The sequence below is a fragment of the Corapipo altera genome, unplaced genomic scaffold (assembly GCF_003945725.1).
Source record: "Corapipo altera isolate COAL_440 unplaced genomic scaffold, ASM394572v1 22, whole genome shotgun sequence".
In the NCBI taxonomy this organism is placed as follows: Eukaryota; Metazoa; Chordata; class Aves; order Passeriformes; family Pipridae; genus Corapipo; species Corapipo altera.
The window spans coordinates 14,747,403-14,759,640 of NW_020884886.1; the positions used below are offsets into that span (position 1 = coordinate 14,747,403).

General features: G+C 42.8%; 1 protein-coding gene across 17 annotated transcripts in view; it reads left to right on the forward strand.

Moving 5' to 3' along the window:
- The first annotated feature begins 1,440 nt into the window (after positions 1–1,440).
- Positions 1,441–12,238, forward strand: part of N4BP2 (NEDD4 binding protein 2) — a 43,516-nt gene continuing 32,718 nt past the window's right edge. For 14 of the 17 annotated variants that reach the window (XR_003527560.1, XR_003527561.1, XM_027642616.1 and 11 more), the window contains exons 1-4: positions 1,441–1,529; positions 7,856–7,970; positions 8,265–8,437; positions 10,137–10,297. The gene's annotated coding sequence lies outside the window, so the exon portion shown is untranslated. The remainder of the gene's footprint in view (positions 1,530–7,855; positions 7,971–8,264; positions 8,438–10,136; positions 10,298–12,238) is intronic. The other 3 variants (XM_027642619.1, XM_027642618.1, XM_027642620.1) reach the window with 2 other exon arrangements.

Genomic DNA, 12,238 nt, shown 5'->3' on the forward strand with positions numbered 1-12,238 from the left:
AGAAGTTAAGATACAATAAACCATAAGAGTTCCCTGACATAAGTACTGGTGTCTTTGTTCAGCCTGACGAGAATTTATAAAGAACATCACACATCCTACCAAGCGGGTCGTGACACTCCTCTGGGGAAAATGCTTCTCCCTTTTCACAGGAGTGTCATATTTCTGTTCCCTAGGAGGATCGCAGTGGGACACCTCCAGCAAACGTCCTCCTGAAGCGCTGTGCCCTGATGGGAGGTGGTCGCATACAGATGGCAGGGAGATGTCTCAAGATAATGGGGCATAAGAAGGTGCTCAGCTCCATCTGAGAATCAGATGTACTAGCATCTGAAGTAGTGGAGACCCTGCCTGTTATCTTGCTGGGACAGGCAGGGAGACAGAGCTGACAAGGATGCCTATGGCTATGTAATGAAGTCCTATTCTTAGAAATCAGTAATGGGTAAACTTCAGATGTAATTTCCCAACTAGATTTTAAAGCCTGTTTGGTGACTGTGAAATTTCTCAGATCAATGAACTTCTATAAAACTACCTGAAAGTTCTTCTTGCAGAACCTCCTCGAGTGTTGTTTTTTAATTATTTTTTCATTTTATTATAAGAGCTCTGCCCATAAAAGCCTTTTGCATCTTGTGTATCAACACAAGAAATGTGTTGATAAATTCAAAACTCTTGTCCAGATGCTTAGTTCCCTTTGTGGTGGCTTCACAGCAGTTCTAATTTAAGAGCTGCTTATCATCATCTTAGTCTGTCAAACGCACATCTCTCTTTCATCTTTCCATAATCTTCCATTGTCCATCTCCATCAAACGTCCATTGCTTGGTGGAGATAACCAAGCCCTCTCCTCCTAACCAGTTGCTCCTCTATTCTCCTGCTGCAGCTCTTCACTTCCACAGCAATCACTGATGCCAGATCCCGTCAGACGCCTCAACTTCGTAAAAACTCTCTATCTCCTCTGCTGCTTACTGCCATTGCCCCTTCAGCATCAGCCCTCTGACCCACGGCATCATTCCAGACTGTGGGAGCTTTCTCGACGTGAGAAAATGCTCCGTAGCACAGGGCAGCGGTACGAGAAACTAAACGTGTGAAACCTGTCACTACACGGCTGAGTCACCGTGCTCAACCCCGGGGGTCCCCCGCTGTTCCTGACCTCACCTGTGCCGTACCCAGCAGCGCGGCCCCCACAGACAGCTCCGTCCTCCCGCGCTGGTTTCTCACCCCGGCAGAGCATTGCGACCCTCCCCAAAGCTGAGCACGCGAAGCTGGATGGGCAGGCAGGTGTGACCGGTAACCACACCGGGAAAAGGGGCGGGGGCGCCTCCCGGGCCGGAGCGCTGCCCTCAGCCGGCCGGCGCGGGAAAGGGGCGGGGGCGGTGCCTCCTCCCGGGCTGCGCTGCCCCGGGCGGCCGGGGAGCGGCGCTGTGTCCCCGCGGCGCTCGCCCCGCCCGAGCCGCCCCTTCCCGCGGCCGCAGCCTCGCGCCCGCCGCCGGCGGCAGCGGGTGAGGGGAGCTGAGCTGAGCTGAGCTGAGCCGAGCGAGGTAACGGCCGGCGGGTCTGGCGGCGGGGCCGGGGAGGAGCTTCAGCCTCCCTCTGCTCACGATAGGGCGCGGGGCTGTTCGTCGCGGTCTCCCGGGGGCGGGCGGCGGGCGGCCCCCGCGGCGCGTTATGCATGGCGGCGGGCCCGGCTGCGCTGGGGGCCCGTCCCCGGCGTCACTGCAGAGGAGTTGCCTGCGGGTGGGAGGGGGGGCGGCGGGGCGGGGGCTGCCGCTGGCGGGAAGCGGCTGGGGCAGCGCGGTCGCGGGTGGGCCCCGCCGCCGCCAGGCCGGGTCCGCCACTCGGGCCTGAATTCCCCAGGGCCTGGCCGTGGCCTCGGCGCTCCCCGCCGCTGTGGTGAGCGCTGGCGGCGCTCCGCGGAGCCGGCGCCGTTTGCCCCGGCCGCCCGCGGCTCCTCCTCGCCCGTCACCGCGGTGCCCGGCCTTCCGCAGAAATCCCGGCTCCTGCCCCGCCGGCGGCTGTGGCCGCTGGAGGAAGGGTCGGGGTTGGCGTGTCGGCGAAAAGGGTTCGCCCGCTTGCCCCGGGCAGACAGTGCGGAGTGCTCGTGAACTTCGTCTCGTAAAATAGAGCCCCGCAGTATGAATTCACCCCGTTCTAAATGAAATCAGAAGGTTCTAAGTACTCTTAGGGCTTGTGCGTTCTGAACAAGAGAACCGCTGAAAGGTGTTTACCACGCGTTTACTCCATAGCGTAGTATCCCTGAACGCTTTGGACACAGTGTGCAGTTTTGCTGATCACGTACGATAAGGTCACTGGGGCTTGGGAGGAAGTCTGACTTCCAAGGCGAGAATAAAAACCAGATTACTTTTCTTAACTTTTGTTCTAAAAGACTAAGGACAGTTTGACTCTTAAGAAACACTTTAATGCTTTTATACAGTGTCTTGACAAAGTTTGGTCTGCATCTCAGGCTTGCAGTAGCACCTGCAGTGAAAAGATGAGCATAATTTATATAGAACTTAAGCAAAATAAGCAAGCTTAAGAACTTAAGCAAAAGACCTCCAAAAAGAAAAAGAAGTTTTAGATCATGTGTCTTTGGATGTAATGGGAGAGCCAAAGGTTGAAATATAAACATGAGGAAAATTATAGAAGGGCAGGAAAAATTAAGTATGGTATAGGTCTGTAAAGCTTGAAAATTGTAGCCCTCATTCATCTGGGTGGGGTCACCATGGGTAGGGTGGGGCTTGTGTGTGTCATGTGGTTGCAGCACATGTTTGCAGCTTTCAAGTTGCAATAGTTTATGTTCTGTAGATTAAGTGAAGAACTTGTGAGGAAAATTTAACAGTATAGAAGCACATCTTAAAATCCTTTGTTTTCTTTTTAATAGGCTTTTTCCTATTGTCTTTTACTTTTTGTTTTGGTTTTTAGTTGTCCTCTAATTCTTTTGTAGTTTTGTTTACACTTTTTATTTAGAGAACTCCTTTTGTGTTGTATTAACGTTAATGCATTTCAGCTGGGCAAGCTACTGATGTAGAGGGAAATGAAGTTCTTAATGATACAATGTGAAAGTGCAGTAGTACCTGACAAAAATGGTAGCCTAGGCATGGTGTTAGGAAACATCCATCCAGACTTACAGCTCTTTCACTTTATGGTGTAGGTGGCTTGTTACTTGTTACCTTGTCCATTTTACAAAAGAGAATTTTAATTTGTCTTGAATTAAGATATAGAAATATTGTATTAGGGACTGGGGGATTGTAGATCTGATGTATTGCACAATCTCATCTTTCGCTCCAGTCTGTCACTGTTAGTGCACTCACTGTACTGATCTATAGTCTGTGTTAAATCACTGACTTAATTAGTCTAATTAGTATTTTAAATGGAGTTCTTCTGCATATGAATTTAGTTCTGTAAAAGTTTGTGAATTATTAATCCTCGACTTTTATGAAGTTGCTGCCTTTGTTTTTCTCACAGAGGCTCTGCTATAAAAATGTCAGTAGGCTATTAATTAGCTGTCAGTTACACTGCCTCAGAAGTGAGTAATGCTGTACATTTTCACCTCAATCTGGCTGTGGTCGTGGAAGAGGCTGTTTTACAGCTGTTTCTTCTCATGATTCTGCAGGGGATTCTTTGATTACCAGTGGGTTGGTTTATGTAACTAATCTCTGTTCCATCTCAAAAATTGCCTGTGTTAACTCAAACCACCATTTAAAACTGTTCAAATGGTTCTGGCTGATGTTTTCTTAGGCATCTCGGGTGAACTACTTTCTGAAAGTAAATGACAGGTTTAAGTCCAGATCTATGAAGTAAGTAATGGCAGTCATTTGGAGGCTGTAAGCTTTTTGTTGATGTACCTAGATCAGGATGGGCATCCATCTATGGGTTATATCAAACTCAGAATAGTGTTTATTGTGTAATGGCCGTGTGTGTTCTACGTTCAACTGGCCTGGTGGATTCAGCAGTGGAAGTGCATTTGAACATATGAAGTAGAAATAATTGCCCTGATAAGATCAACGTAAATGTCCAGCCTGGGACCTCACATGTGATTTTATTTCCTTCCCCTCCCCCCTGAAAATATTTAAGATCTCTTCATGAATAAGCTATCATGCTTTCTTTATGTGATTTGTTTTCTGGCTTTATTTTTTAAGCTGTAATTGTATGATGCAACATGACTCAGTGTGAGCTGGTGAAGTGTATTAGGTATCACTATGGTATGTTCCTGTTCAGGAAATTCTGGAGTGGTTCTCACGTTCCTGTTGCATGTGGGCCATCAGGAAAATTCATAAACTGCTTTATGTTTCCTTGTAACCTGCCTCCTGCTCTCCCTGTGGCTGCTACCGTTCTGAGGTCAGTGGTTAATAGGTAACACCTTGGTGAAAAATATTAAGTTCCAGCACACTTTGTGTTCTGATGCTCCAGCATGATCTCCTCAGGCTCCCGTTTTTTCAAGTGCTTTCTGCAAACCTGAGTACATCATTTTGTTCAAAAATTTCTTGTGCTTCAGCTTTGTCCCAGTGTGCAACAAACCTTCCTTTAGAGTCACAGCACTGAAAAGTGTATGAGGCTGTTTGGAGGGAAGTGGCTGCTGGGGATCACTGGAGTGCAGCACTGTGTGTGTTGTCAGTTTGAATGTAAGCTGACCTTCAGGTAGGAAGAGATTATTTTGGAGAGTTGGCCAGATAGTGCTACCTTTGAGTTGTTCTATGTATCACACACAAAGGAAAGGTGGAGAGCTGAGAAACTTTTGTGGAAGCCTGTGTGGAAGCACCAGAACCAAGACCTGGGCACATTGCAGAAGCCCTGTTAGGTGTCTGCAGAGGTCTGAAGACTCATGCTCTGGAGCCTTAGTCTTTGACAGACACTTCCCTTTGTTCCCGGGTGTGTTGGAATTGCAGCATCATCTATAAGAAAGTAAACCTGTCTTCATTTACATCAACAGCTAAAGCAAGCCAAGATTTGGGGAAGTAGCATTTGCATTTATTGCCAGCTCTGACTGCTGCCAGTGCAGAAAAGTCTAAATTAAAGTATTCCTTTAATGTTCCACTTTTCCTTCCTCCATAATGTCACCTGCATGTGTGTGCCCATAATAATAAGCATCATTTGTGATCTTCAGTAATACTCCTCTTTTACAGTATCTTCTCATCTTGATAGAACCAGCCCTCACCCTCACTGCCACCCTTTTGCTGGCTTTCCAAGCACTAAAATAAATGCTCATCCTTTGGCCAGGTATTAGACACAGAAAAAAAAACTTTACATTTTCCTTTTTTTATCAGCCTCAAATGTACTATGGCATAGCTGCTTAGCTAGATAATGCCAGAGTTGCAATTTATAAAAGATTACAAACTATTTCCTGCAACTCAGGCCCCAAGACTTGAATTACAAGATCCAGGCACTGCTGTCTTTAGAAAGGCTTTTCAGAGACAGTTATGAAAGTTCATCTGGAGACGACATGAAAGGAAATTCTGTGATGCTGAGGAAATGTTAATTCTCCAGAGATGTCTTGGTTTCATTCACTGCCCTTCAGCCTGAGTTTTGAGCAGTCTTCAGAAGCATAATGTGGGAAGTCACAGCTCCACCTGGGAGGAGTTCTCTTTCCTCTTTCCAAATACCTCTCTGTGTCTCATAGTGTGGACCAGGAATACAACCTTAAGGAGTAGTACTGACTGCAGGTGTGAAACTGCGGAAGCACCACCATGAACATGAGTCTGGTCTTTGTTGCAGCCTGTGGCATTGCTCTGGAGGCTGGGCATAGGTCATGGCAGTGTAGCTGAGCTGTGTGGACGGCCCAGGCAGCTTGAGAGCTCTGCATCCTGGAAGAGCTCTCCTCAAAGCCGAGTTCACCATGGGTAACCCTTACTTCTGCATGTTCGAGAGGGCTGTGAGCTGTGTGGGAGGCTACCAAAGGACGTAGGAGGGAAGCTATGAAAGGATCGACTAACTCTCAACTCTCTAGGGCTGGAAATACATTTTGCAGATACTCTGTATTACTATTTTCTGAAAAAAAATGCATGAACTCAAAACATAACAAGCAACAACACTCTACCTAAACAAGGAAAACAACTGCTTGTTGATTTTTCCAGCTTGTCAGGTTACATATCTGCACTTCCATAATCCCAAGGCCAGACTTTGACCTTTAGCACACAGCAACAGGAGGGTGAATACAAAAGTAATTCTTTTCAAGCAGACTTGGTGCTGGAGAACAAGATCACTGGTGGCTCTCCCTCCTCCTGCCTTGCTACTTTAATCATGTACACCCAGCACGTGGTGTACATGAGCCTGTGCTCACCTCTATGGAGGGCTTCTAGCAAGAGCAGTTTCCTGGCTTAAAAGGAAACTGCATGATGTGGAGCTTGCAGCTTCTGTCACCTGTCAAATACCAGCTGATTGCCACTGCAGGTTGACTTCTTGTGACCTGGCACGTGGAGAAGAGCTTTTGAGTCCCTCCTAGTAAACAGACTCTGTTCTTCCTTCTGTTTACTTCCTAAGCATCTGCTTCTGATGAGTTTGTGCTGGTTTTGTACTCTGGAACTGTGTGCGTAGTTAGATGAAATTTTTGTTTCATACTGAAAGGAAGATTTTTTTTTTTTTTTTTTTTTGGTAGCAGTTTCAAAACAATCTGTATGGCTTGGACCAGACTTTAAAATCATAAAAGTGGAAAAAAATCCTAGCAGAACAGATTGCATAAAGCAAGTGTATGCACATTAGTTAAGAATGAGTTCTATGTTTCGGTGTTATGCACTTTGACAGAATTTGATGGGAAAAAAAGGATCTTACTTCAAACTGTTGAACTAGCCAAAGCCCTTGGAACAACCAGTGGGAATACTACTGAGGGACAGAAGGGAAGAGCAGAACACACACTTGAAGTGTTTTTAGAAGCACTTTGTCTCTAGCTCAGTATCAATTTTCACATTCAATAACAAAGTGTTTAGGTGGCCCATTCTGTTGCTGACTGCTGGTGGAAATGGAAGAACACAAAAGGCTCCTAAACCATCTCCTTTGCTACTCTCAGGCTTATTGAAAAAAATCTGCTGGAAGCTATTTCCTTTTTTTTCTTCCCTTTTTTTACCTTCTGGTTTTTAGAGAGGGGACTCGAATATTGTACAAAAAGAAAAGCTTCTTTTTTTTTATAAGTACAGCTAGAAAGTACAATGAGTTGGTCTCAGTTTGATTTCATTGGCTGCTTTTTTCTCTTGTGCTGGTGTTTAAATGCTTATTTTGCTCCATATATGAAACCTCAAAATGCAAATGAGCAAATGTGGAAATAACCTTTGTTAAAAAGTTGTTCTGTAAAACCACTGAATGGCTTTCAGCCTTTCCTGGTGTGGTTTTTTCTGAATCCATGTGTTTGAGAGTGAGGTGAATAACATTCTGTGTCTGCAACTTGTCCTATCCTTTGTAAATTTGGGTACTCATCATCAAGTTCTTGCTCACATGAAGTGCTCTATATGTTTTGATGGCAATTCTTATTGCTTAGGAGTAGTGGCATGAGGTTACATGCAGAATGTGAGATGGGTTTCTTCATCTCTTCTGAAGAATGTTATAAAGTATTTGAGCCATCAACCTGTCATGTTATGAGTGTGACAGAATAGTTGTTTCATATTCTTTGCCTGATTAGGTGTATATGCTTAATTTGGTGTTTGGTTTTGGTTTTATTTCTTTTTACTTTGAAAGCACAAGACTGTTGTTAGGCATGAGCTCTAGGCTAATATGTACACTGGAATTAAGTCAGGCTTTGAGTAGATGTAAACATCTTCAGTGTGTACACAGTGGTTTAGGGGTTTAAATCCGCTTGATGAACAGAAGTGCAGTTCTTTAGCATCAGAAGAGCATTGCAAAGAAGTGGTATAAGTAACATAATCTTATTTTGATGTACCAGGTTTTCTTTGCCTAATTTCCCACATGATGGAACAAATCTGTTCTTGACCAGCATGGATATGTAGACCTTTTCAAGATGGTTAAGAACTGTGGTGAAGAACCAAGTGGAATGGCAAGTGAGGAAACTTACGTTTATTTCTAACTAATTTTTCTGCCATTATGTTATGTGTTTACCTGACATAAGTCAGCCTTTTTAGATAAGAAATCATTTAAAAGCTGAAATCAAGTAGGTATTTTTATCCTTGGAAGACTTACACTTGAGCTCAACTTGATATATTGGGTACTTAGTTAAAGTATTAGCTGTGTTTAATCTACTAAAACCAATTAAGTGTGTTGCTCAGTGTTTAAAACTTTGCTTATAGTTTGCAAAATGCAAATTTTAATTTGCATGCTGCTTATTCTTTTGTCAGGAGGAAGAATCTACTTCTGCTGATGTTTGATTTCTATGCTGGGAGGCATGGTTTCCTGACAGAACAGTGCATTATATTTTATAACAGCAGATCTTTATTAAATGTGCCATCAGTGGTGGTTTTGGAAAGATGAGAAGACACCCGTTGCAGAACAATTCAGTGAAGCTGAAAATGTAAGTTCTGTGCCATTGCTATTTTATTTGTATTACCAGTTGAGATTTTTTTTCAGTCCTCATCATGTCACTGTATATGTGCATATGTGTTTTTTAAAAACTGGAAGATAAACATGAACATTACATGAGATATATTTTATATAATTTAAAATTAAAATATGCTTCAAAAACCTCAAAAGCAAACCAAAATAATAAAAAAAGCCACCACCACCAAAGAACCAAAACTAAACCAGCCTCTTTTATATGTATGGAGTTAACTTCCTAAAATTGTTCAGAGAAATTTAAAAATATATGTAAATCAGGCAACTTTATTCATATTGCTTGAATCTTACATTGTGTCAAGACTGGAGACTTCCTCTGTCCTTAAAAGAAGAGTAGAAATAATTTTGATAACATTTGTCATTTGAAGTTGGTCACAGTTAAACCAGAAGTGTCTCGTACTGCTTAGTGCTTTTAGTAAATTTTCCATAGTGGTTAGAATACTTTGCTGGTCTGTTTACTTAAAAAATAAGTTCTTGTAATGACCTTGAAAAATTATATTTACTGTTGATTTTTTGCTGATGCAGTATGTTTGATGTAAAGAGCTTTGTGAATACTTTGGTATCGACTATCTAACTCACTTCAAAAATAGTTTAATGTATTTCTTCCTTTATTCTGTATGTTCTGTCTCTTCTTGAATACTACTGGTTTCCAACAGAACTTGCAGTCAGTCCAATTTACTTGAGAATTTTGACATATCCTGAAAAGGCAAGCTACCATACATGGTTTCTAAGACGACATCCCAGAGTAGAAGGTGTATGACATGTGTCAGCTCTTCATCAGATCTTTATTCAGCAGCTACGTAAACATTTTTATATTACATTGAGAATGAAACAAACCTGAGATTTATATTATTTTTCCAGAAATTTTACAATTTCTGGTGCCTAATACTCTTCATAGTTGCTTTTGTCTGATTTTGTAAAAATATGTCTCTTTAACAATATATAGGAGTTCTTAGAAAGCCAGGGAGTTTTTCTGGCTTTTGCTATGGAAAACAAACTGGACAAATTTAATATAACCTCAGTACAAACATCACTCATGCCTTTCAGTTTAATTTTAGAACATACATTTGTAGCCTTGTTTTTTAAACTTTTTTCGGAGTACTAGGAATTCTTTGCAGAAAGTTTGCTGACATGACTGTACTGGTTAGCAACGTGGTGACTTGTGTGTGACGGGTGTATGTTAATGATTATTTCCTAAAATAAATGAAAACTTAGATATTTTAAAAATAATGGATTCTGTTTTGGAGGGTCTTGGGGATTGTTTTTTCCCCCTTAGATTTTTGTTTTGATGGTTTAAATGTTTTGCGTTCTTTAGCTTACGTGTCATCAGTAAGAGTGCACTTTGAGTATTTCTAAGGACACCTTACAGTTAAGTTCCCCATGGGAGTTATAAATGCATTCTTAGAACTAGTTTATTAAATGATTGGTTTCCTTTCCACCGAAAAGGAAAGTTGAATGTTGTTAGTAAGATGCTGAGATTGAGACTTGATATCTTGGTCCATCATCTTGCTGTGCCAGGTTGGCCACTTCTCGACACTTCATTGTTCTATCTGTCAAACAGAAAAGAAGAATGTGTTGTGTTAGGTTGATTACGTAGGTGCCTGCCTGTTTCTGTAGTGACTGGATTGCCTGTAATAATATCTGGTCTGTATCTGCAGAATGTCTATGATGCATCTGTCCAGCTCCTTAGGGGGGTAGCAGTACTGGAACAGGCATCACCTGAGGCTCATAATCTACCATCAGAAATAAACTCTGGCCAGCTAGAAAGATGGTGATGTTAAAGCACCCTGACCTGACAAGTCTGCTTCTTCTTTCCTAGGTTAGTAGCATTTGAAAATTATCTTACTTTGTAGAGAATGCAGGTATCTTAATATCTGCTTTATTTGTAAGGTTGCATAATTTGGAAGATAATTTTCTTACAGGCATATTTTTGTATACGTGCTTGTTTATGGTAGTTGAATTACAGTGTGAGGGGATCCTTAATGTCAGGAGCTGTGTATATCTGAAGAACTGTATGTGAAGAAGTGCTTAGGGATTTTGTTTTGTTGTGTTTTTAAAGGTGAAGTTGAGATTTTTCACAGCAGTATTGTTTTTTATCTGTGCTGAAATGAAACAGCTGTTTGCTCTGATTGGATGTGTGTCAGATGGTGGTACCCAGAACTGACTACTGAACCTCTGAGTACATTGCAGCCTCTCACTAATTGTCTAGAATTCCCAGTCACTGTGTTCAACACAGCCCTGCTCTTCCTAATCATTATGTTATTACAACTCTATTTTCATCTTCAGGTGGAAAAAAACCACCCCCACCCACAGCAAACTGCAGACTGATTCATATTATGTTATCCAGAACCAAGGAATATAACTGAGCCACATGTCAGGCTATTGGGTTATTTGGAATTATTTCCTCTTTCTTGGTAAAGGTAATAGTCAAAAAAAAATGTAAGTATATAAAAAGGCAAACCCCTAGATAAAAACCCTTTTTAAAGTTCAGGGCATGCTCTTAAAAGCAAGTGAAAATTACTCCTTTCTGTTGAGTGCACTAGTGTTGACTCCTAGGAAGTATAATAAAGTGTGCTTTGTTTGTATGCAGGCACCTATGTTAAGGAAACTTCCCAATGTGACCATTCACGAGGCTCTCTGACTGTCACACTCCTACTGCCAGAGACTTTGTCTGCTGGACCAAGGCCCCCTCATGGTGGGTGGCTCCAGTGAGCTGACTGGTCCCCACATGGCTCCCCACACAGCCAGACCAGGTTTCTTTCCTGGTTCGACCCCAGATTTCCAATAGCAGAGTACAAGACATCCCATTCCATAAGGCAGTTTATTCCTGGCACAGTATCACAGCAACAGCTCAAGACAGTCCCTCTGAGGAGATCCCCAAACCCGAGAATCCCTAAGCTTTTGTACCCTCACAGTCTCCTCTGAGCATCAGTCCCATTCTTCTTTCTGTTCTCCCCTCCTGCCCCCCTCACTCGCTGTTCCATGTCCATCCACCTTGCTGGCTTCACAGTTCCCAGCTCTTGCTGTGAACAATCTTTCAATTGTTCATTCACCTGGCTGGCTGTCACCCATCTTCATGTCCTTTGTTATCCCAGAGATTGGGCTCCCACCCAGTGCCCAATCTGCATTTCAGTCTCAATTTGCAGCTTGCAGGTCAGGCCACCTGCATAAGAAGTATTCATCAGCATCTATTTCTATATATTTTCATTGTCCTTGGTAGTATCAACAGAAGCTATCTCCTAAGAATCTGTCTATATTGTGATAAACAAAGGAGATTCTGTCAAAATATCTGTCTGAGATACTGGCCATGATAAATACCTTGCTAAAGTGAAATACTGGGAAATGAGGATCTATCTTTTTGATAGGCTGAAGATGGAGAGATGGAATGAAGTGTGGATCTGTGCATTTCCTTAGCATACTGGGACATGGTGGGGGTCACCAAGGTTTTGACCTGCGTGTAATTTCTGAGGTGACTGATGTCATTTTCCCTTCTGCCATCTTTCCTCTTCTGTGATTAGTTGTGATTGACAGTTTAGGCCTTAATAATCCTGAAGCAATGCACTGCAGATTTGCTGATTTAGATTAATCCAGACTGAAGTGTGTGGCTTTTTTAGAGTAAAGCATCCTAATATATAGTGGGATACACAGCCCAATGCAGGAAATACATGCAGGAATATCCTGCAGTGAGATAAGGCAATCAATGGTATAAAGTCCTAGCTACAGAGCACGTTTTTCAGCAGCAGGTCCTTACAGGATTGAT